The 27,450-nt window shown below is 44.1% G+C and overlaps 1 protein-coding gene and 1 long non-coding RNA gene across 20 annotated transcripts in view; both read right to left on the bottom strand.

The window, feature by feature from the left end:
* Positions 1-4,443, bottom strand: part of LOC143764208 (uncharacterized) — an 83,400-nt gene extending 78,957 nt beyond the window's left edge. The window contains exon 1 of the long non-coding RNA XR_013213103.1: positions 4,412-4,443. This is a non-coding gene — a long non-coding RNA (uncharacterized LOC143764208). The remainder of the gene's footprint in view (positions 1-4,411) is intronic.
* The window catches only part of ROBO3 (roundabout guidance receptor 3), a 552,219-nt gene that overhangs the window by 385,828 nt on the left and 138,941 nt on the right, over positions 1-27,450 (bottom strand). The gene's annotated exons all lie outside the window — the stretch shown is intronic.

The following is a 27,450-nucleotide window of genomic DNA, read 5'->3' as shown; positions in this document are numbered from 1 at the left end:
CTTTCAGGGAGTGCTTTTTACAATTGAAGGACTTTTCTATGTGTGGGTGTGTTTATTGCTTTTGACTACGGTGTTAGTAATGGGGGTGGTTGACAGACGCCTCTCCATTACTAACTCCTGGGCTTGATGTCAGCCCCAAAACCATTACACCAATTGCCAACGCACCAGGGCAATCTGGAAGAACCGAGGCTAAGCGCCATGTCACGCTCACGCCCTGACTGGTAGGCGTGAGCTCGGGGGGTTTGTGGCCCCACTGTGCCACAAACCAGACTACCCTGGAAGGGGCGTGACTATGACAGCTGCCTGGGTTTTCACTGGAGCCCCTGACGGTGAGGTCAGGCTTGTGCAGCAGGCAGCTGCCAGGTGCTACTCCAGGGCGGTGTCTGGCTGTGGCTGCTGATCCCACTTGGGAGACAGGAATACCAGGATTGGTGCGGGCATCAGGCAGGACTGGAAGAAAAGCACAGCTGAGACACAGACTAGTAGGCTGGCACGGCTGAGACAGGGCTGGCAGAGACACGGCAGAGAACACAGGGCTGGCAGAGACACGGCAGAGAACACAGGGCTGGCAGAGACACGGCAGAGAACACAGGGCTGGCAGAGACACGGCAGAGAACACAGGGCTGGCAGGAACACAGGACTGGCAGGGACAGCAGGAAACACAGGACTGGCTAGGACGGCAGGAAACACAGGACTGGAAGGCACGGCAGGAACGGCAGGACTGGCAGGAACACGGGATTGGCAGGAACACTGGATTGGCAGGCACGGCAGAGAACACAGGACTGGTTGATGTGGTTTATGAAGAAACAGGTAGGGACCTGTTCACACTAGAGGTGCAAGTACAGAAATGTAGTATGGAGGAACAGGTAGGGACCTGTTCACACAGGAGGTGCAGGAACAGATATGAAATATGGAAGGAACAGGTAGGGACCTGGTCACACTGGAAGAGAACCGCAAGGCTGCGGATAAGAGAAGTAGAGCAGCAAGAGATAGCGCAGCAATAAAAGCAAAGCAGAGCAGAGAAGAACGGAGCAGAACCGCAAAGAATGCAGAGAGGAGCTGCAAAAAGATTCTTACAGCAACGGGAGCGGAGCAGAGATGAATGGAGCGGAACCGCAAGGAATGCGGAGAGGAGCTGCAGAACATAAGCAGACTGAGAACACAAGGAAAGACACAGCAGGGAAGGAAGCCACAGACAAGGAGACGGAGATAAGACTAGAGGTACCGTCACACTAGGCGATATCGCCAGCGATCCGTGACGTTGCAGCGTCCTGCATAGCGATATCGCTATGTTTGGCACGCAGCAGCGATCTGGATCCTGCTGGGATATCGCTGGTTGCAGGGAGAGTGGACGAACTTTCTTTCGTCGCAACTCTCCCGCTGACACCGCTGGATCGCCGTGTGTGACGCCGATCCAGCGATGTCTTCACTGGTATCCATGGTAAACATCGGGTTACTAAGCGCAGGGCCGCGCTTAGTAACCCGATATTTACCATGGATACCATGGTAAAAGTAAAAAAAAAAAACACTACATACTCACCGTCTGTTGTCCGTCATGTCCCCTGGAGCTTGCCGTACTGACTGTCTCAGCGCCGTCTGGCCGTAAAGCAGAGCCCAGCGGTGAACCTGCAGTAACAGCGGTTCACCGCTGGGCACCGCTGTTACGGCCGGCCGGCGCTGAGACACAGTCAGTGCGGCAAGCGCCGAGGGACATGAAGGACGACAGAAGGTGCGTATGTAGTGTTTTTTGGTTTTTTTTACATGGGGACTTCGGCATCGCTGAAGACAGTTTCAGCGATGCCAAAGTCGCTTGGTCGCTGGAGAGAGCTGTCTGTGTAACAGCTCCCCAGCGACCACACAGCAACTTACCAGCGATCACGTCGCTGGTCGCGATCGCTGGTAAGTTGCTTAGTGTAACGGCACCTTAAGTACAGACAAGGCAATGGAACAAGACACAAGGACAAAGACACAGGGCCCAGGATATTCTGCCTCCTGGAGGGCGGACAACAAGATAAAGGCAAGCATACAGAGTAGAGCCTCCAGCGAGGGAATAACATAGAGCAAGGCCTGGCAAACTCAGCAGCTAAACACTAACTGAGCAAACACATTGCACAGGCCCAGAACACTGGGTGGAGCTGCACTATATACTGGAGGCCTCCTGGCAATTGGTCAGGAACAGATTGGACAGATGCACCTGATTCCTATAAGAACCAGAGAGTTCAGGCGCCGCCCCTCTATACACAGAACCATGAAGCATGCAGAGAGCAGAGACATAGAACATGGAGCTGGCATAAAACAGAAACCACATCATGGCCTGGAGCAGTGGGTAAGATAGTGTGAGAGATGTGAGGCCATGCCGTGATGCCAGCAGAGTTGTTACACGCCACAATTGGCATGTCTAGTGCATGCATCATTTCCGGGGCAGCTAAGGGCTGGAGTTATTAGCCTGGGAAGATGACAATATCCATGGAGCATCCCAGACTATTAATATCGGCCCACAGCTGTCTGCTTAGCCTTTGCTATTTTTTTTTTTTTTTTTAAAGGGGGACCCCATGTAATATTTTTTACATTATTTATTTAATAGGTTAAATAAAGCTAAACGCCTTTTAGTGCCACATGAAAGGCACTAACGGGTGCTAGTTTATTACATGTAGGGGGCCTGTGACATTAAATATCTACAGGACATCTATCCTATTTATTCTATTTATATTTGTATATAAGATGGCTTTATTAGTTTGCAAACTAGCTTTAAGTTACATAGAGAATTAAAGTATGTAAAAGCTGATGTTAAAAAGACATTGCATACACATGTCATACAGATGACATATACGAATGCTAGGTGAGAAAAAAAACAACACTTGACAACTTTTCTGGCTGACAATCTCAGAAAGTTTATATACACAGGTGTGAGGGAACCATAATACAATCTGATATTGGTGACCTATATCAATAAATAAGTTCTGGACCACCCTATTATCCTTAGACACAACCTATGAAGAATGGTGTTTCTACATCTGGGCTTCTTACATGTGTTTATACAGCGATTGCCTTACCTTTCTGTGATGGCAGCTCTTACAATGCGAGGGACACAGCTTGTCCCTCCCCATGTGATGAAGCCCCGATGTAAGTGGACATAGGGTCTTTCTGACATACCGTACATTTTCCTATACTGCTGGATGCAGGGAGCTGATGAGAGCAGTTGTCCGTAGCCAGTCACTTCCTACAGATCTCCACGGGGCATGACTCTCATTACTGCTCCGTGTACATCTATCTAATGGACTATTACAGCTTCACTTACAGCTTAATTAGTGAGACATAAAACACCCTCCTGACTGCAATGCTAAAAAATCGATATCCTCAGGTCAAGAGGCCCAGAAAGCGTTCACCCACATCTAGTTCTACCAATCATAATGGATTTATAAAGATGGGAAAGAATCACAAACATGGTATTATAAGAACCGAAGAAAATTAGAGGTGCTCCAAACCGCTGCCATTAGAATATGGACTGGGTGCGGAGGATGCTATACCCACATCCACCACCAGGGGGCAGCATGCTTCAGAACAAGCTCTGACACCCCCCCACCCCGGACTGACAACAGGAGAAACTAAACGTGCACAAATAACAGTAAAGGCGGCATTTGCCTTGGGGACACTGGGATTTTTCCCATTGATTTGCACTTTGAGATGATTCCGGTCCGTATGGAATACAGCCGCATTGGGGAGACTCCGTATGATCTCTTCTTGCTGGACAGAATCAGTCCAGAAACCTTTTTCAATACTTTTATTGAAGCATCTTGTAGGTTTTTCCACATTTTGCATATATTCTGCACCAAAAACTGTATGGAACTAAGTCAGTGTGAACATGGATGAATTACAAAATAGAAGACGAAGACAGACCTGTAAATATACTGGCACATTTGATAGAAAATAAAAGACCACATGGTAAGTCAGGGGTCCGACACCTGAACCTACAAAGGTATCAGAATTATTACATGAGGTGGATCTAGTGATTTACACATCTACAATGCAGACAATTGGAAACCTGCAAGGTTAGGACCCCAACAGCTGCATTCTAGGGGTTTAACAAGTGGGGGGGTTCACCGGTAATTTATGGGGTGACATTCAGTGGTTAATGTAAATCTTGGGTAACAATACACTAATCAGCCCTTGCATGTGTACATTGTGATGATCGGGGGAGGGGAGGTCATTACCATAGATTTACTGACTCACTATGGCGTGTTCATTAGATTGGAGCGCCCCATCCCACCAGTCCCCTCCGCCAGCGAGGGCCGATCACAAGGGCCCTCCAGCCCCGGCTGAGTGCTGCAGCTCATTTCAATGACAATTCCTGTAATCAGCGGCTGAAAATCTCCGATCGGTAAACAAGTGAGACGCCACGTATCTTACTCACAAAGTAGTCATTTTACTTCAATCACAGGGCGATAAGGGAAGTGTAGATGTCGCCACGCAGCCCGGCATAATGTGATGAACCAAGGGGAGCAGTCACAAAAGCAAATCACACAGATTCCATTACACATCTGGAAATACACAGGAAATTATATAAAAAAATTATTGGTAAACAAAACCACAAAGAAAAAACAACATGGTACAATCTCCATAAGAGAAAAAACCTAAAGAGGTGAACTGGAATATAAACTGGTGCGTGCAAGCGCAAATTCACACCGGCCACTAAACAGACAAAGCGAGCAAGACAGCAATATAATAAGTAAATACCCTGCAGTAAATAAATAAACAACAACAGTGCATGAAAATAATGTAGGGCTTAGTTAACAATTTTGATTAAAAAAAATGTAAAAGCCATCCCACCACTTCACGGTGACACTAATCGGGACGGTCCCAACATCTAATATTAAAACTTTACAATTTATCAAGTGGCGTGCGTGTGGATAAGGGCTGAAATGTAGTGAAACCCGCACAATGGACACAGCCATGGGAAACTGTATGAGGGTAATGTCCAGGGCAAGGAGACAGCAGCCAGGAGTGAAACCCGTACAAATGGACACAGCCATGGGGAACTGTTATGATCCCAATGGCAGAGGATCTCTGATATTCCGGCAAGATAGCAAAAATGTAAATACTGCTCTAGGGAGGTGGAAACTGGGCTAACCGCATACCTGATCCTGACACAAACAACTAAAAGTAGCCGGTGAACGTGCCTACGTTGGTTCTAGACGTCTCGAGCCAGCCGGAGAACTGACTACCCCTAGAGGGAAAAAATAAGACCTCGCTTGCCTCCAGAGAAATTGAACCCCAAAGATATAGAAAGCCCCCAACAAATAATAACGGTGAGGCAAGAGGAAAACACAAACGTAGAGATGAACTAGATTCAGCAAAGTGAGGCCCAATAGTCTAGATAGCAGAAAATAGATAGTGGACTATGCGGTTAGCAGAAAACCCTACAAAACATCCACGCTGAACATTCAAGAACCCCCACACCGACTGACGGTGTGGAGGGAGAATATCAGCCCCCTAGAGCTTCCAGCGAGTCAAAAATCAAATGTAAAGCAAGCTGGACAAAAACACTGAATAATGCAAACGATCCAAATTGTACAAAACAGACTTAGCTTTTCTTGCATGAGGCAGACTGAAAGGAATCCGGAGGAGACCAAATAGGTCTGGATACAACGATGCCAGGCAAGAGACTGAGTCCAGAGGAGACTCAAATAGGAAACACCCGCTGCTTAACGACACAGCTGGAGCTCAGGCCTGCAACAAGACATACCTAACACAATACCGTTAGTGACCACCAGAGGGAGCCCAGAAACACAGTTCACAACAGGGAACTGTATGAGTGTAATGTCCAGTGCAAGGAGAAGGCGGCTAGGAGCGAAACCCGGACAATGGACACAGCCATGGGGAACTGTATGAGGGTAATGTCCAGGGCAAGGAGAAGGCGGCCAGGAGTGAAACCCGGACAATGGACACAGCCATGGGGAACTGTATGAGTGTAATGTCCAGGGCAAGGAGAAGGCGGCCAGGAGTGAAACCTGTACAAATGGACACAGCCATGGGGAACTGTCGGAGGGTAATGTCCAGGGCAAGGAGACGGCTGCCAGGAGTGAAACCTGGACAATGGACACAGCCATGGGGAACTGTATGAGGGTAATGTCCAGGGCAAGGAGAAGGCGGCCAGGAGTGAAACCCAGACAATGGACACAGCCATGGGGAACTGTATGAGGGTAATGTCCAGGGCAAGGAGACGGCAGCCAGGAGTGGAACCCGGACAATGGACACAGCCATGGGGAACTGTATGAGTGTAATGTCCAGGGTAAGGAGACGGCAGCCAGGAGTCAAACACGGACAATGGACACAGCCATGGGGAACTGTATGAGGGTAATGTGCAGGGCAAGGAGACGGCAGCCAGGAGTGAAACCCGTACAATGGACACAGCAATGGGAAACTGTATGAGGGTAATGTCCAGGACAAGGAGAAGGCGGCCAGGAGTGAAACCCAGACAATGGACACAGCCATGGGGAAGTGTATGATGTCAATGTCCAGGGCAAGGAGACAGCGGCCAGGAGTGAAACCCGGACAATGGACACACAGCCATGGGGAACTGTATGAGGGTAATGTCCAGGGCAAGGAGAAGGCGGCCACACCTATATCTGCATCGGGTGCAAACAGACGAAAAAAAACCCTAAAGGGGTGAGTTAGTGTGCATCCAACGTGTAAGTGCAAGTTCATACTGACCACTAAAGAGACATTATAGAAAGTCTTTAGTGAGCGAAGATGGAATGATGTCTAGTAAATCTACTGCAAGAAACAAAGGAGAAGCCACTGACAAGAACATCAACAATTCAAGAGTCAAAGAAACACTTATCTTCTTAGGCCTCATTCAGACGTTAGTTTTCACAAATGATTTCTGTAGATAGCAGTCGTACCTGTGTCTATAGGACTGTTCACATGTCTGCACAAAAGGGTCCACAAATAAATATCCAATATTTATTCAAGTGTCGGATCAAGCCTATCAATGCAAGTCTATGGGTCAGTGAAAAGAATCGAATACTACTATGATGCCATCCGTGCACTGCCCGATTTTCATACACTGTTTCATAGAAGTGTTTTTTCTATCAGAGAAAACCTGATGAAACACTGATCAAAAACACTGATGAAACTCCGAGCATTTTTCTCGCACTAGAAAAATCACTGTCTGTATAAGTTCTAACTCTGAATGACCCTTCTATAAAGCCATAGGAGCAAACGATTCATACAAACGGGGAGACCATCACATCTGCTCACTATCGCCCTCTGTGCCAGAATATAACTGCTATAATAATGCGCCTACGTACAAGAATATAACTACTATAATACTGCCCCTATGTACAAGAATATAACTACTATAATACTGCCCCCATGTACATGAATATAACTACTATAATACTGCCCCCATGTACAAGAATATAACTACTATAATACTGCCCCCATGTACAAGAAAATACCTACTATAATACTGTCCCCATGTACAAGAATATAACTACTATAATACTGCCCCCATGTACAAGAAAATAACTACTCTAATACTGTCCCCATGTACAAGAATATAACTACTATAATACTGCCCCCATGTACAAGAATATACCGTATTTTTCGGACTACAAGACGCACTTTTTCCCCCCAAAAAAAGGGGGGAAAATGGGGGGTGCATCTAATAGTCGAAATGCAGGCTTACCCGTGGCGGCAGAGGTGCAGCGGCAGACGTGCGGAGATGAGGAGGCGCAGTGAGCGGGGTCCCTTTCCCCGGTGAGGTGATGCAGCAGCCCGGTAAGCAGCAGAGCCGGGTGAATGCTGTTGTTATCGGTGGTGGCGGCCATCTTCCGGGGGCCGCGCGTGCGCAGATGAAGCGCTCTGCTTCCCGGGGCTTCAGGAAAATGGCCGCGGGATCTCCATCTGCGCACGCGCGGCCTCCCGCGGCCATTTTCCTGAAGCCCCGGGAAGCAGAGCGCTTCATCTGCGAACGCGCGGCCCCCGGAAGATGGCCGCCACCACCGATAACAACAGCATTCACCCGGCTCTGCTGCTTACCGGGCTGCTGCATCACCTCACCGGGGAAAGGGACCCTCTCACACCATACCTGTCACTGCGCCTCCTGATCCCAGCGCCTCCTGATCCCAGCACCTCCTGATCCCAGCACCTCCTGATCCCTGCACCTCCTCATCCCTGCACCTCCTCATCCCAGCACCTCCTCATCCCAGCACCTCCTCATCCCAGCACCTCCTCATCCCAGCACCTCTGCCGGTAACCAGTGCTGCAACCCTCCCATGGACACCAGGCCGTGGCGTCGCCCACCTAAGCAGGAAGGGACCCTGCTCAGGTGCACGCCGTACCGCATCACCCCACCTCTGCCGACACCATGCCTCCTGTGACCCTGCTCTGCCACCGCCAGCCTTCAAGTAAGATACTGTAAATTCGGACAATAAGACGGACCCCCATCTTATAAAAAATCTTTTTTTCTGCAATTTTCACCCCAAATTTGGGGTGCGCCTTATGGTCCGGTGCGTCTTATAGTCCGCGAAATACGGTAACTACTATAATACTGCCCCCATGTACAAGAATATAACTACTATAATACTGCCCCTATGTACAAGAATATAACTACTATAATACTGCCCCTATGTACAAGAATATAACTACTATAATACTGCCCCTATGTACAAGAATATAACTACTATAATACTGCTCCTATGTACAAGAATATAACTACTATAATACTGCTCCTATGTACAAGAATATAACTACTATAATACTGCTCCTATGTACAAGAATATAACTACTATAATACTGCCCCTATGTACAAGAATATAACTACTAGATATACTGCCCCCTATGTACAAGGCTATAACTACTATAATACTGCCCCTATGTACAAGAATATAACTACTATAATACTGCTCCTATGTACAAGAATATAACTACTATAATACTGCTCCTATGTACAAGAATATAACTACTAGATATACTGCCCCCTATGTACAAGAATATAATTACTATAATACTGCCCCTATGTACAAAAATATAACTACTATAATACTGCCCCTATTTACAAGAATATAACTACTATAATACTGCTCCTATGTAGAAGAATATAACTACTATAATACTGCTCCTATGTACAAGAATGTAACTACTATAATACTGCTCCCTATGTACAATAAAATAATAGAGTTGAAACATACATTTTACATGCAAAGAACCATATACAGTGGTGTAACTACATAAGACTAATTCCAAATATCATATGCATGCATGTAAGGACCATAATAGGGACAACTGCAAAGTACAAATGTCCAAAACATCACAAACACACAGTCCAAAAATCCCATAAAATATAAATTTATTAAATATCCAGTTAAAAGTTAATTAGCAAACAGGACAGATACAATAGCAAAAATGGGGAAAAAATAAAGTACTATATGGCAGTACAATTGTGCAAAAGGGCTCTAGGAAACCATCACTGCATGAACACTTACATACACAGATATATAGGCTACAGGGCCATAGAAATAAAAGGAGGAAGGAGCTTTACACTCCGAAACGCGTGTCGGGGTGGGCTCTTGGCTTCCCACTGCTGAGCATATCAGGTACTGTTTTATTATCTTCATGGCTTGGCCTCGATTACTGATATATACTGTATGGGAAATATTGATCCTTTTATTTCTATGGACCTGTAGCCTATATATCTGGGTATGTAAGTGTTCATGCAGTGATGGTTTCCTAGAGCCCTTTTGCACAATTGTACTGCCATATAGTACTTTATTTTTTCCCCACTTTTGCTATTGTATGTGTCCTATTTGCTAATTAACTTTTAACTGGATATGTAATAAATTTATATTTTATGGGAGTTTCCCTATGTACAGGAATATAACTACTATAATACTGCCCCCTATGTACAAGAATATAACTACTATAATACTGCCCCTATGTACAAGAATATATCTACTATAATACTGCTCCCTATGTACAAGTATATAATTACTATAATACTGATAAGTACAAGAATATAACTACTATAATACTGCCCCTATGTACAAGAATATAACTACTATAATACTGCCCCTATGTACAAGAATATAACTACTATAATACTGCCCCTATGTACAAGAATATAACTACTATAATACTGACCTCTATGTCCAAGAATATAACTACTATAATACTGCTATGTACAAAAATATAACTATTATAATACTGCCCCTATGTACAAGAATATAACTATATAATACTGCCCCTATGTACAAGAATATAACTACTATAATACTGTCCCCTATGTACAAGAATATAATTCCTATAATACTATTCCTAGATACAGGAATATAACTACTATAATACTGCCCCTAGGTACAAGAATATAACTACTATAATACTGCCCTCTATGTACAAGAATATAACTACTATAATACTGCCCCTATGTACAAGAATATAACTACTATAATACTGCCCCTATGTACAATAATATAACTACTATAATACTGCCCCTATGTACAAGAATATAACTACTATAATACTGCCCCTATGTACAAGAATATAACTGCTATAATACTGACCCCTATGTACAAGAATATAACTACTATAATACTGCTCCTATGTACAAGAATATAACTATTATAATACTGCCCCTATGTACAAAAATATAACTGCTATAATCCTGCCCCCTATGTACAAGAATATAACTGCTATAATACTGCTCCTATATACACGAATATAATTACTATAATACTGCTCCTATGTACAAGAATGAAACTACGGTACTATAATACTGCCCCTACATACAAGAATATAACAGCTATAATACTGCTCCTATGTACAATAATATTACTACTATAATGATCTTTTTATTTCAAAACTGACAAACATATATTACAGAATATTTACACTGAAATCACAACATTGCCAAATCCCAACAGTTTCCTCCTCTTTTTCATGGTCTATGGAACATAAGGCTTCTTTCACACTAGCGTCGGGCTCGGCCCGTCGCAGTACGTCGGGCCGAGGTCCCCGACGCTAGCGCTGTCTCCGCCGCACAACGGGGGCAGCGGATGCATTTTTCCAGCGCATCCGCTGCCCCATTGTGAGGTGCGGGGAAGTGCGGGGAGGTGGGGGCGGAGTTCCGGCCGCGCATGCGCGGTCGGAAAAAGCGGACCGTCGGGAGCAAAAAACGTTACATGTAACGTTTTTTGGTCCCGACGGTCCGCCACAGCACGGTGCAACCGTCGCACGACGGTTGCGACGTGTGGCAATGCGTCGCAAATGCGTCGCTAATGTTAGTCAATGCTGAAAAAACGCATCCTGCAAGCACTTTTGCAGGATGCGTTTTTTCGGCAAAACGACGCATTTGCGACGTATTGCAGTTAACGCTAGTGTGAAAGTAGCCTAAATGTTTGTCTCTCTATAATGGATGGAGTCCATTATAAAGTCCAGAATCAGACAGCGGCCGGACAGATCTCCAGGACTCCATCCACCTGGACATCCATGGTGTTACACAGAATCCCCACACCGTCATTTCTCTCCAGCCCGAAAGACCACAATGACGGACCCAGTCTCTAGTCTCTCATGGCTGCAGTCACACGGGCATTGCCCTTCAGACACATCTCACTGTTCACATTACTGGAGCTTATGCTCAGCCACATCCTGGTCACTTAGACTTTCTGGTCTTCTTCCTTCTTCCACTGCTGTCACCTGCAGTGCCCCATCTCTTCGTGGACACGGGAGGGTCAGGATCCATCTCATAAGAGGCATTTTCTATGGTGTATGAAGGACCTTGCTCCATTTGTGCCTCTTCTTCTTTGTCTTCTCCCAGTACATTGTAATGTCCGGGACTTACCTCCAGCACTGGAAACTCAGAGGTTTTCTGCTCTGCTATGATTTTTCTGATGGAATCCACAAAGGCTTTTTTTCTTCTTACAGTCACATACCCGTCCATATCCACACTGGACACTGTGGACAGATTAACAGCTTCTACAGATGTACTGGGCTGCTGCTCGGGCGGTTTGGAGACAGGTTTTCTGGACACCTTAGGTCTTTCTTTAGTTACTGGTATTTTAGGCCCTACTTTAGGGGCTGAACATTGTTTAGATCTTAGTTTCATGGTCAATGATGGTAGTTTACGTCTTTCCTTAGCGGATGAATGTACTTTATATGGTTCTTCAGTGGCTAGAGGTACTTTAGATGTTTCCTCAGTGGCTGGTGGTACTTTAGGCATTTCTTCAGTGGCTGGTGGTCCTAGGAGTGCAGCATCCGATAGTAATATCTCACTCTTTGAAGCATGTTGACTGCTACTATGGCTTGCCACCTCATCAGTGCCGGCTTCTTGGACAACATCTGTACCTCTGGTGACTTCTTTCATAATTTCCAAGGAGGTCTGGCCATTATATTTATTATGTTCTGCATGAGGGCAATTCCGGAACGTATGCCCGGGTCCTGAGCACAGGTTACAGATGATGGGTCCTGTGCATTTGTCTTTTGTATGCCCGAACTGTCCACATAATGAGCACATGATACGTGAGCAGTTCATGGCGAGGTGCCTGCCCCCACATCTATGGCACAGACGTGGTTGACCGGGGTAGTAGCATATCCCCCGCTCTGAGCCCAGGTAGGAGTGCGGCAGATGTCTGGTTACACCATTCTCTTGCAGAAGCTGGATTTTCACAGAATATCCTCCATTCCATATTTGCTCCTCATCATAGATCTTCTAGGGATGACTTCTCACCATGCACTGCCGGCTCAGCCAATGCTGCAGATCCGCCAGCACCACCACCTCAGACTGGAACAGAACAGTGGCCGTTATTTCCTGCGGCTTAGACAGGATACAATGGAGATGATCCCAGATCTCATCTCCTCTAGTGTCATTGTAGATGTTCCAGAACAGATCCAGATCATACTGGAGCTTAAAGCTGATGTCATAGATCCTGCTGGATGGGACATGGATCAGAGCATAAAACTCAGACGCCTTAAACTTCAAAAACTCTTTCAGAAGAACTTTTCCAATATAAATTCTGGATGGGATCTTCTCCTCTGGTCCTGTGTACTTTATCCTGACTGCGTTCCTCCTCTGAGGTGGAGGGTTCACTAGTCTTGTGACATTAGAGAACAGTCTCCTGAACTGATGTTGGTCAGCAGAAGGGTCAGTGCTGGAGCCTTCCCCACCAACAGGTGGATCAGTGCTGGAGCTTTCCCCGGCCCCATGATTACTGACACCTGTTTGTGCTGCAAAAACGTCCAGATCCACTACTGATTGTTGTACAAAGTGCTCTCCATTCACTGACATGGAGGGTTTAGAGTCCATTACTACTGACGGCGCACAATCCATTATTACTGCAGTGTGGTCTCCATTCACTGACATGCATGACATAGACTCCATTACCACTGACTGATATACAACATTGTCTCCATTCACTGACATGGAGGGTTCAGACTCCATTATAGTGTTTGTATCTGTTGCAGGCAGGCAAGCACCAGTGAGAGGGGTCTCACACACAAAGTCAGTACAGGGGGCACTTTCTTTAACACACACAAGAGCTGTGCTCACTTCATTGCTGCACACAGAGTCCACTGCAGTTAACTCCTCGTTTTCTGACACATTTTCCTCTGCAGCGTTCATTGCATTGTCTGCTGCCTCAGACCCCTCACATTGTGAGGCTGATATAAGTGCTGCATTTCTTACTGGACTTCCTTGCTCCTCACCGTGCACAGTTTTATTTTTAATGTCCTTTTTACCAATGAAGCTTTTTCTACTCGCCTTCGGGGCTCTGGATCCCCTTTTTCTCCATAGCCCAAGTTACCTTTCTGGGCATAGAGTTTACATCTTTGACCAGCTTTCTTCTGCAATCATCCAGGCTCTCACTTTTCATCAATTTTAGCTTTGGATCAGTCTCATTCTTAATTTCATCTTTTAATTTGCTGATTTGCAATTTAAGCTTAAAAATACTTTGCCTTGTAACTTTAGCACTCAATCCAGCAACATAGCAAGCAGGTCTAGAAGACTCACCAGCCACTATTTCCAGCTTTCCATTACCATCAGGTCCGTGCTGCAGGCCACACTCCAGGCTGGGAGCTTCCCCTGGATCATCAGCCCAGCTTCCCTCCCCTCCACCTGGGTCAGAAGCCATGCCTCCGCCCTGCTGGGAGCTCACAAACACATGCCTATCCTCTCCTATGGACAAGAATATAACTACTATAATACTACCCCTATGTACAAGAATTTTACTACTATAATACTGCCCCTATGTACAAGAATATAACTACTATAATACTACCCCTATGTACAAGAATATTACTACTATAATACTGCCCCTATGTACAATATAACTACTATAATACTGCTCCTATGGACAAGAATATAACTACTATAATACTACCCCTATGTACAAGAATTTTACTACTATAATACTGCCCCTATGTACAAGAATATAACTACTATAATACTACCCCTATGTACAAGAATATAACTACTATAATACTGCCCCTATGTACAATATAACTACTATAATACTGCTCCTATGTACAAGAATATAACTACTATAATACTGCTCTCTATGTACAAGAATATAACTACTATAATACTTCCCCTATGTACAAGGATATAATTACTATAATACTGCTCCTATGCACAAGAATATAACTAGTATAATACTGTTCTCTATGTACAAGAATATAACTACTATAACACTGCCCCTATGTACAAGAATATAACTACTATAATACTGCCCCTATGTACAAGAATATAACTACTATAATACTGCTCCTATGTACAAGAATATAACTACTATAATACTGCTCTCTATGTACAAGAATATAACTACTATTATACTTCCCCTATGTACAAGAATATAATTACTATATTACTGCTCCTATGCACAAGAATATAACTAGTATAATACTGTTCTCTATGTACAAGAATATAACTACTATAATCCTGCTCCTATGTACAAGAATATAACTACTATAATACTGCTCCTATGTACAAGAATATAATTACTATAATACTGCTCCTATGTACAAGAATATAACTACTATAATACTGCCTCCTATATACAAGAATATAACTACTACAATACTGCCCCTATGTACAAGAATATAACTACTATAATACTGCTCCCTATATACAAGAATATAACTACTATAATACTGCTCCTATGTACAAGAATATAACTACTATAATACTGCTCCTATGTACAAGAATATAACTACTAGATATACTGCTCCTATGTACAAGAATATTACTACTATAATACTGCCCCTATGTACAAGAATATAACTACTATAATACTGCTCCTATGTACAAGAATATAACTACTATAATACTGCCCCTATGTACAATATAACTACTATAATACTGCTCCTATGTACAAGAATATAACTACTATAATACTGCTCTCTATGTACAAGAATATAACTACTATAATACTTCCCCTATGTACAAGAATATAATTACTATAATACTGCTCCTATGCACAAGAATATAACTAGTATAATACTGTTCTCTATGTACAAGAATATAACTACTATAACACTGCCCCTATGTACAAGAATATAACTACTATAATACTGCCCCTATGTACAAGAATATAACTACTATAATACTGCTCCTATGTACAAGAATATAACTACTATAATACTGCTCTCTATGTACAAGAATATAACTACTATTATACTTCCCCTATGTACAAGAATATAATTACTATAATACTGCTCCTATGCACAAGAATATAACTAGTATAATACTGTTCTCTATGTACAAGAATATAACTACTATAATCCTGCTCCTATGTACAAGAATATAACTACTATAATACTGCTCCTATGTACAAGAATATAATTACTATAATACTGCTCCTATGTACAAGAATATAACTACTATAATACTGCCTCCTATATACAAGAATATAAATACTACAATACTGCCCCTATGTACAAGAATATAACTACTATAATACTGCTCCCTATATACAAGAATATAACTACTACAATACTGCCCCTATGTACAAGAATATAACTACTATAATACTGCTCCCTATATACAAGAATATAACTACTATAGTACTGCTCCTATGTACAAGAATATAACTACTATGGGGCGTGGCTATGTAAACCAAGAGAGAGGACGCACTTCGTGAGAGCTCCGGCCATCCTGAACATAATTCTGCCATAAAACCCCCTGACTCACCGATTGCACCGGCTGGAACGGTGCTCTTGGGACCTCAGGAGACCGGCGATCCCCAGAAATAGCGGTTCTGGAGCCCTGAGACGTCGGGCGGTGAAGCGGCCTGGACGGGCGGTAAAAAGCCCCTGAGCTGCGGTGGCCATCTTGGACGCGTGTGCCAGCAGACAGGACGAGGTGCCGGCGGTTATCGGAGCCGGGTGCATTCCCCCTGCAAGCGGCGGAGCGTTCCCTCTGGAGGCAGCGGACAGCGGCAGATACCGATACAGAGTGGGAGCGCTGTGGAACGCTGAACTACAGGTGCTGGGTCTGGGGTGGCCGGCGGCGCCTGGGGAGACGGCAGCCATCACTGCAGCGCATTCTCCAGCAGCGAGGAGAGCGGCGCTATACAGCAAGATCGCAGTATAACACAGGAGGTGATTACATTATTGAAATAATAAAGGGGTAGTGCGGTGTGATGCTCTGGAAGATTGGGCCCTGCACCCCCCTTATGTGAAAAACTCCTGTCTGTACCACAAACTTTGAAGGGATTAACCCCTTCCTCCCTGCTGCTCTGCCTGTGGAAGCTGTGGGCTGCTCTGGGGCACAGTGCGTAGGTGGATCCTGAGCTGCTGCTCCTGTGAATATCTGCTGATCCCATTGTCTGATTGGTGATCTCTCTGGGATCTACTCCAGTGTTTAATTTTGCCTTCTGTACCGCGGACTCTAGGGGGATTGACCCCTTCCTCCCTGCTGTGCTGCCTATGGAGGCTATAGGCTGCTTTGGGGCATAGTGCCTGGGTGAACCCTGAGCTGCTGCTTCTGTAAATATTTGATAATTCTCTTATTTGACTGGTGATCTCCCTAGGATCTAACCCTGAATTTAACTTTACCAGATCGGCTACTGGAGAATAGACTAGCTATAACTATAACTGCGTGATCCTTCTGAGGGGTCCTTCTGCTAACCGCCATGCAACACTCTAAAGGAGCGGGGGCTGCCGAGAAATTAAAGAAATATTCCAGAGAAAGCACCCCTGATAATGTGCGCACTCTCAGAAATAATTCCACGCAGCACCAACGGAAAAACTGGTCACCTGGCAGTAATGAGGAGGGAGAGCAGGACGAACTAACTCTCAAACAAGCGTCTGAGCAACTGATGCAGGGCATTTCCCTCACAAGATCCTCTCTTACTGAGAAAATAGAGGACGTACATACTGAAGTTGGTCGCTTGCGACATGACATGCAGGCTATGAGAGGGCGCATCTCGGAGGTTGAAACAAGAGTGTCTCAGATAGAGGACACCATTTCCCCTATGGAAGCCAAGTTATCAAAGGCCACCGGGTCCGTGAACGCATGGAAACAAAAGGCAGATGATTTGGAAAATAGACTGCGCCGTAATAACATTCGAATAATTGGCCTGCCGGAGCGCACGGAGGGCCAGCAGCCTGAACAATTTCTAGAAGACTGGCTGAAAACCTCCCTGGGAGATGGGTTTTCCTCAACGTTTTCTGTGGAGAGGGCCCATAGAGTACCAACGAGGCCTCTCCCCGCTGGAGCCCCACCCCGGCCATTCTTGGCGCGTCTTCTCAACTGCAGAGACAGAGATGCGATACTCCGCCTGGCGAGGCAGAAGGGCCCTATTAAATTTAATAACGCCACTATATCAATTTTTCCGGATTTCTCTATGGAGCTCCAAAAGCAGCGAGTTCGATTTGTGGAAGTTAAGAAGCGGCTACGGGATAAAAACATCCTCTATTCCATGCTCTACCCGGCTCGGCTCCGTGTTGTCCATGGGGGCTCTTCCCTGTTTTTTACAGATCCGGCGGAGGTAACCGAATGGTTACGTACATACAAGGTGTCTAATGTGCCGGACTCCTGAGCAATTTCTGTTATCCAATGGCAATACAAAATGGAGCTCTCCGTACGAGGTGTTGAGCTTACCAACAATACCGAACGCTGATTCCAGTGAGGGTATCCCCTTTTCTGATTGACTGTAGGAGTGACAGATTAAACTCCTCTACTGTTCAAGTTTTATTTTACTTGGGTTGTTATACCAGTTTTGACTTTTTGATGTGTTTAATAGTCGCCATTGATAATTCTGTGCTCTGCATGGTGTCCCTGATCTCTACACGAGCTATGGTGTATAATATTCCTTTTCTCAAGTGTAGCTATGGGGTCTGAGATTGTGTGTATGACTTGGAATGTGCGGGGAATTAAGACTCCCCGTAAAAAGATCAAGGTATTTTCACAAATTAAGCGATATCACCCCCATGTTGTAGCACTTGTGGAGACACATCTGACCAGGGACACAGCTAAGTGTACGCAAAAGCCATGGGTGCAGTGGTCCATTCATGCATTTCACACCAGCTACTCAAGAGGGGTTTCTTTGCTAATCCATAGAAATGTTAGATGGGAGGCCAGGGAGGCAAGACGAGATCCCGAAGGTCGCTTTGTTTTTGTTCACGCTTTTATTAACACGCGGGAATACGTGATACTGTGTATCTATAACCCACCCCCAGCTAATATATCGGTTCTCCGTATGGCAATGGGATTCTCCCTAAATTATCCTGACGCTAGTATTATTTGTATGGGAGATTTTAACTTAGTCATGGATAGTTCCTTGGATAAATTGAGACTGGGGGAAGGGATGTCTGGAGGTCCGTCTATTCAATCCTCTTCTCCGTTGGCACTGTTTATGGGTGGTAGTGGATGGTTGGACTTATGGAGAATTCGTCACCCTGGGATAAAGGATTACACTTGCCATTCATCAACTAGGCGGTCTCTGTCTCGTATAGACTATATATTTGGGTCTAGTGATTTGGCATTATGGGTAGATAGTATTGAGCATGGCAATAGGGGGATATCGGACCACAGTCCAGTTATTCTTAAACTTAAATATGGTCAACCAAATAATTTTATACCCTGGAAATTGAATCCCTTCTGGCTGAAATTAATAGATTCTAGCGATAGAACGGTGGATCAGCTGAACTGTTTCATCCTTACCCACCCAGATCCCTCAAATCTTGGTTTGTTTTGGGATACCTTGAAAGCATATCTAAGAGGATGTCTGTCCTCCACTATTTCTTATATTAAAAGAATAACGGCGGAAGGGGATGATGAGATGGAGCGACAGTTGAAGGAATCCGAGGCCGCCTATGTATCCAACCAAACTAGTGGCAACAGGGTAGCATGGCTAACTTCCCAAAGGTTATATACCCAACATATAGACACAAAATCCAAACGTAAATTGTTTTTTACCCGTCAATCATATTTCGAATTGGGGAATCAAGCCAGTAAACTATTGGCCTTTTTAGTACGCCAACACAACACATCCAATACAGTATTGCAGATTCGGGCACCTGATGGTTCATTGGTATCCTCTACTGAGGAGATCCTCCAGTGTTTTCATGATTACTATAAATCTTTATACAAGTCTGGTAGTGGTTTGGGTGTTACTGAATGTGTAGACTATTTATCGGACATAACATTCCCTTCATTAAGTCCAATTCAGCAAGCCTTTATGGAAGCTGAGTTTACTTTGGAGGAGGTTGAGCAAGCTATAGTGGACATGGCCACCGGGAAAGCCCCTGGACCTGATGGGTTCCCTATTGAGCTGTATAAGAAATATCGAGGTCAATTGGCACCACTTTTATTGAAAGTACTTAGGAGTATATGGGATGGAGAGACGATGCCCGAAACATTCTATGATGCAAACATTATTGTACTTAAAAAAGAAGGGAAGGATCCTCTGGAGTGTGGATCGTATCGCCCCATATCACTAGTAAACGTAGATTACAAAATTTTCACTAAAATATTGGCCACTAGACTAAATACGCTAATATTGGACCTTATACACCCAGATCAAACTGGCTTTATGCCCGGGAAAAGTACTTCTATCAATATCAGGCGAGTCCAATCGGTGATTCAGTACAGCTCTCTAGAGCCGGACAATAGTTGGGCGCTGGCATCGCTGGATACGGCCAAGGCATTTGACTCTCTCGAGTGGCCTTTCCTGTCCGCGTGTCTGCAGAAATATGGTTTTGGAGAGAAATTTATTAGGGGGATTGACACACTGTATAGGAATCCCAAGGCACGTGTCATCGTAAATAATTCCATCTCTGATTCTTTCACATTACACAGGGGAACCCGACAGGGATGCCCTCTATCCCCAGCTCTCTTCGCTCTTGCGATAGAGGCTCTAGCAATACGTATAAGATCTTCCACGGATATTAAAGGACTAAATATTGCAGATCGTACAGATACCATTGGCCTATATGCTGATGATATGATAATATTTATGGATAAAATAGAAGAAACTCTGCCTCAGGTGATAGCAACCATAGATAAATTTAGCAAATTTTCCGGCCTATATATAAATTGGGATAAATCTGCCCTGATGCCTCTATCCCATACTTCGGCTCCCTGTCTCGGGATTCCTACGTCGCTACCTGTGGTTTCCAACTTTAAATATCTGGGTATTTATATGTCTCAATACAGTCGGTTAGACCTACAACAAAATATTTCCCCACTGCTAGATTTGGTCAAGTCTAAATTTATAACCTGGAGTAGACTCCCCCTCTCTGTCGCAGGCCGCATTAATTTAATTAAGATGATACTGCTTCCCAAACTCAATTATTGCTTTCAGCATAGTGCTGTACCAATTCCCAAGTCATTTTTCGCAAAATTAAATTCCTTAATCACATCCTTTATATGGGGAAAGGCCAGACCCAAACTCAAACTATCTATTTTACAGAGACCCAAAAAAGGGGGTGGGGCGGCTTTACCAGACCTCTATTTATACTACCTTGCCGGGCAGGCTAAGGCGATAAGTAAGTGGATGCCTAATAGTTCCCTACCTAATTCTGAGAGTCACTTAATTCATTCTGCCCGGATTGATTGCCCACTGGGATTTTTAGAGATGGAGAAAGTTGGTACCTGTCGTCTGTTACCTATGCTCCGGCTGGCGAGATTAATATGGCGACAATTAAAAAGAATTATTAAATTTATGGATGTCATAGCCGAGATGCCACTGTGGAACAATGGTTATATACCTGAATTATTAAATCACCCATCCACTGATTTCTGGGTCTCCCATGGTGTTCTCTCGGTAAGCGATGTGCATAGCCAGGGGATTTTTATATCCTTTGAACAACTACGAAATAATTACAACATCCCTAGGTCTCAATTCTTCAGGTATTTACAACTAAGGTCAGCTTTTCAGTCACACATACGAAGTGTAGGTACGGATCGGGCGATCTCTTCTTTGCCTTTAATAGGTATCCTTAAATCGCAGGGCCCTCAAGGACTCATATCCTCTCTATATACATATCTTATATCCATGGGAGATGGGTCTGTCATCAATTCTGTCAAGGGGAAATGGGAGGAACTCCTTCCCGATGTACTGGGAGAGGAATGGGAGGATATTCTTGAGTCTTCAACTAAAGTGTCCCCTTCAATCAATAATAGAATGACCCAGTTATATATCATATATCAGGCCTATTTAACCCCGACGCGACTCTTTAAAATGGGCCGCTTACATTCGTCAGATTGTTTGCGTTGTCATGGGCCCGATGCTGATTTTCTTCATATGATTTGGAGGTGCCCTGTAGTTCTTCACTATTGGAAGGAAGTAACAACATTACTAACATCGTTATTGTCGATCCCTGTCCCGCTTGAACCGTTAACCTGTTTGTTCGGGGTGTGGGACACGGAGATCTGGGATCATTATACTGGGATCTTTCTCCGAGAGACGCTCTTTTTGGCAAGGAAGGTATTGGCGTTAAGATGGATGGGTGGCTCCCCCCCGACCCTTAGAGTTTGGATTGATCTGGTGAATTCAATTATCCCATATGAAAAAACAATGTATCAAAATAGAGGATGTCCAGGTAAATTTGAGAAGATATGGGGCAGATGGAACTCTTCTTGCCATACTCTATAGTCTGCACTGACTGGACATCTATATAGGAGGATGGGCTCGTGGTTTTGGGGACATTGCTTGTAGAGCGGGATTTAAATCTGTTTTCTTTTGGCGACTTACTGTTAGTGGTTAAAGTTGTTAAGTTGTATGATAGATATTTTTCTTATAAGGAACTGATGATTTACCATGCACATTTCATTACCTTTGTAACTTCTGATATGATGTCGTTTTACAACTATTTGTACTTCGTGGTATAATTGATGATAATTACCAATGTGTGCATTGTTTGTCTATACTGAACTAATAAACGAATTTAAAAAAAAAAAAAGAATATAACTACTATAATACTGCTCCTATGTACAAGAATATAACTACTAGATATACTGCTCCTATGTACACAAATATAACTACTATAATACTGCTCCTATGTACAACAATATAACTACTATAATACTGCTCCTATGTACAAGAATATGACTACTATAATACTGCTCCTATGTACAAGAATATAACTACTATAATACTGCTCCTATGTACAAGAATATAACTACTATAATACTGCTCCTATGTACAAGAATATAACTACTATAATACTGCCTCCTACGTAAAAGAATATAACTACTATAAAACTGCCCCTATGTACAAGAATATAATTACTTTAATGCTGCCCCCATGTACAAGAATATAACTACTATAATACTGCCCCTATGTACAAGAATATAACTACTATAATACTGCTCCTATGTACAAGAATATAATTACTATAATACTGCTCCTATGTACAAGAATATAACTACTATAATACTGCCTCCTATATACAAGAATATAACTACTACAATACTGCCCCTATGTACAAGAATATAACTACTGTAATACTGCTCCCTATATACAAGAATATAACTACCACAATACTGCCCCTATGTACAAGAATATAACTACTATAATACTGCTCCCTATATACAAGAATATAACTACTATAATACTGCTCCTATGTACAAGAATATAACTACTATAATACTGCTCCTATGTACAAGAATATAACTACTAGATATACTGCTCCTATGTACACAAATATAACTACTATAATACTGCTCCTATGTACAACAATATAACTACTATAATACTGCTCCTATGTACAAGAATATGACTTCTATAATACTGCTCCTATGTACAAGAATATAACTACTATAATACTGCTCCTATGTACAAGAATATAACTACTATAATACTGCTCCTATGTACAAGAATATAACTACTATAATACTGCCTCCTACGTAAAAGAATATAACTACTATAAAACTGCCCCTATGTACAAGAATATAATTACTTTAATGCTGCTCCTATGTACAAGAATATAACTACTATAATACTGCTCCCTATGTACAAGAATTTAACTACTATAATACTGCCCCTATGTACAAGAATATAACTACTATAATACTGCCTCTATGTACAAGAATTTAACTACTATAATACTGCCCCTATGTACAAGAATATAACTACTATAATACTGCCCCTATGTACAAGAATATAACTACTATAATACTGCCCCTATGTACAAGAATATAACTACTATAATACTGCCCCCTATGTACAAGAATATAACTATTATAATACATCTTGATGATCTCTAAGACTTTTGGAAGAATACTTTCTGGAATGATAACACAAACGTTGAACTTTTCAGAAGGTGGATGTCTCATTACATCTGGTGTAGAAGTAATACATAATTTCAGAAAAGGAACAGGGCCTGAACCTCATCCCAAGGTCCCAGAGCAGCCAGTGTCTGAACCTCCTCACGTGGTCCAAGAGTGGCCAAGTCTAAACCTCATCCCCTGGTCCCAGAGCAGCCAGTGCCTGAACTCTGTCCCCTAGTCCCAGGGTGGCTAGTCCCTGAACCTCGTCCCCTGTACTTGCAGCAGCCAGTGCCTGAATCTCATGCCCTGGTCCCAGAGTGGCCTGTCCCTGAACCTTATCCCCTGGCCCTGGAGCAGCCAGTGCCTGAACATTGTCCCCTGGTTCCGGAGAGCCAGTGCTGTTCCCGAGGTCTACTCGTCCCAGTGTGGCCAGTGCAAGTACACTTTCCCCGGTTCTTGAGTGGCCTGAAAGATGAGAAAAAGAGGTTACGGTAGATTATACTCACCAGGAGCGGTACCGCTGCGGTCCGGCCTGGGGCCTTCCATCTTCTCACCATGACGTCCTCTTCTTGCCTTCACACTGCGGCTGTGGCGTACTTTGTCTGCCCTGTTGAGGGCAGAACAAAGTACTGCAGTACGCAGGTGCTGGGCCTCTCTGACCTTTCCCAGCGCCTCAACAGGGCAGACAAAGTACGCCTGCGCCGCAGTGTGAAGACAAGAAGAGGACGTCATCCTATGAAGATAGGAGGCGCTGGACCCGGACCGCGACGCCCATTGGGTTGGACCGCCCGCCCAGTTGAGTATAATCTAACTTGTTTTTCTTATCTTTCAGGATACATCGGGGGCTTATCTACAGCATTACAGAATTCATTACAGAATGCTGTAGATAAGCCCCTGATGCCGGTGGGCTTAGCTCATCTTCGATTTTGGGGGTGACAGTTTCCCTTTAAATCTACATAGATGTATGTCCATTGATGCCATTGACATTGACTTCCTTGGCGAATTGGGTGCCATGTTTTTAGCTGTTGCTGTAGTATGATTTTGATACACCTGCACTATATTTGTGTTTATGTTATTGAACCTACTATTTGTTATCTTCAATCTCATTGTTGAGCAACATCTTTGAATCAGAGATCTATTTACTCTTACAGGGATTTAGCTGTGTGATTCAATGGTCTCAACATGAGATCTATTACTATAAGATCCTTGATGTATATATATGTACATGGTACCTAGCATGGCCTTTATGTATAGAGCTTGGTGCATACATATTATTAAGGGGTCTGCAGTGTGGAGTCCTCCTCTGTTTTTTCATCTCCCTTTATTTTTATTATCATGTGATAACTAATAAAGTTATTATTTTAATTGGATTTGACTCCAATACTCCTTTTTGTATGTCGGACTAAGTTTTGTCTTAGGAGAGCCTTCGATTATTGGGTCCATTTATCGGCTTCCATTACATACGTTGACATTTGACCCTGGTCTGCACCTCACAGGGAAGGATCCTGCAGACATGTTGGGTCACCTTCTCCTGTCTGAATTGTACCGCACTTCTTATATATCAAAATTCCTCACGTGCCAATAAAGGCCGCTCATTAATTATTCTCTATGTCTAGCAGGAGAAGCAGGAGCATCCTGGCAGTGAAAGAGTAAACCGGTGGCTGATAAAAAGAATGGAACAAAAGCCAATCAATATTTCCCGCAGTTGCGCCTGCACAGAGAAGGTTCCCAAAAAGGTCACTGGAGCGGCGAGATCTGGATCAAAGTGATACAAAGTAACGGAGGTTTTTCCTCTCTGCAGCCCACAAAGACAAGAGAAGAAGTTTATTGCTCTGCCCGGTAAAGGGCATCTAATCTGGGTCAGGCTGGAGCGTGGCGACATCCACAGAACAGTCTCGTTAAAGGCCGGGTTACAGAGCGGCTGCCGCTCGGCTCTGGTACAAAGATTTTGGGGCTGACCCGTAGGCCAGGATTTGGACATTTCTTATTACACTAGTTGAAATAGATATTGATCCTACTCTGAGCTCAGACAGATGGAGACAAAGGGTTTAGTAAATCAGAGGCCACTGGTAACTACAAAAAGTGGGAGAGAATATGAGTACGGGGGGGGCGAGCGTGTCCGACACCGAGAATACGTACAGCCACCAAATGGGATTTTCTGCTACACCGTCCTGCAACATCTTGCGAGTCATAATAACGCCATCTAGATCAGCACACTCCAAAAATACTCTGTGCTGCTGTGGCGCCTCTCCTTCCACTCTCAGGGCATGTTCACACTACCATTACAATCATGTCAGTGTGCCGCGCCGTGCACCTGGTGGATGTGGGCAGGAGCGCGGTGTCATTGACACTTGTCCTGTGTGCACAGTAGTGTGTGCTGTCGTGAATATCACCTGCTTACTGGTCGGTGTGATGTCCGCCGTGCACCTGGTGGATGTGTGCAGGAGCACGGTGCCATTGATACTTGTCCTGTGTGCACAGTAATGTGTGCTGTCATGACTATCACCCGCTTACTGGTCGGTGTGATGCCCGCCGTGCACCTGGTGGATGTGTGCAGGAGCGCGGTGCCATTGACACTTGTCCTGTGTGCACAGTAGTGTGTGCTGTCATGAATATCACCCGCTTACTGGTCGTGTGATGTCCGCCGTGCACCTGGTGGATGTGTGCAGGAGCGCGGTGCCATTGACACTTGTCCTGTGTGCACAGTAGTGTGTGCTGTCATGAATATCACCCGCTTACACTGGTCGGTGTGATGTCCGCCGTGCACCCTTGTGTGAACGCAGCCTCAGACTCCCTCGGTCAGTATTCGGTCAGTATTTCACATCAGTATTTGTAGCCAAGAGCAGGTGATAAATACAGAAGTGGTTACGTGTTTCCATTATACTTTTCTTTTGATTGTTCCTCTCCTGCTCTTGGCTTATAAATACTGATGTAAAATACTGACCGTGTGAACGTGGCCTCAGCCGGAGACTTCCTGACAGCCGGAGTGCAGGACGAGGACGTCGCCAAGACAGTCTGCCCGAGCCTCGCACTACTGATGAGAAAAGAGAAAACATTAAATGTAAAGAAGTCTGGAGCCACCGCATCAAGAATGCTGTCGATATAAACTCGATATACGGAGAACACAACCTTCTCCGCAGTCACAATGATACAATTGATCGTCTTCAGAATGAGCATTGATCGCCGGTAACACAATTACAGCTCCGCTCAGTAACTTTACATCTCACTAAACTAATCTCAGATCCGCAGCCGCTCTGCGCGGTGAACACCGGATTTAATGAAGTCATTAACTATCAGAAAGTGGCGATTCCCGGACTCTGGGACCTGACAGGGTTAAAATGAAGAGGAATGGCGAAGATGTCATATAAATGCACAGGAGGCGATACCAGCAATGATGGACCGTGGATGATATTAGTAATAATAGTACAGGGTATGTGCAGATGTAACCCAGCGCACCTGGAAATACATGGGACTGCAGATCAGCGTACTACATGTACATGCTCCCTTCAGGATGACCGTATCTGTATGTAACTTGTGCTGATAAAAATGTCACCAACAGGAAGCGCTACAGGAATGAAGGTCCTAAAAGAGAGGACATGGCAGAAAAAAAGTATTGAAGGGAGGCTCATTCTGTGGGGAAGGGGCAAGACAAGAGTGGACAGAGCCTGCAACATAATGGTAGACGTCCTCAGAAATGGACTCCGCTCCCCAGTCAGGTGGCTCAAAAAATCTAAACAATGCAA

The sequence above is a fragment of the Ranitomeya variabilis genome, chromosome 4, assembly GCF_051348905.1.
Source record: "Ranitomeya variabilis isolate aRanVar5 chromosome 4, aRanVar5.hap1, whole genome shotgun sequence".
Lineage (NCBI taxonomy): Eukaryota > Metazoa > Chordata > Amphibia > Anura > Dendrobatidae > Ranitomeya > Ranitomeya variabilis.
Note: the sequence above shows the minus strand (reverse complement) of the source record. Positions and strands in the feature narration are given on the sequence as shown.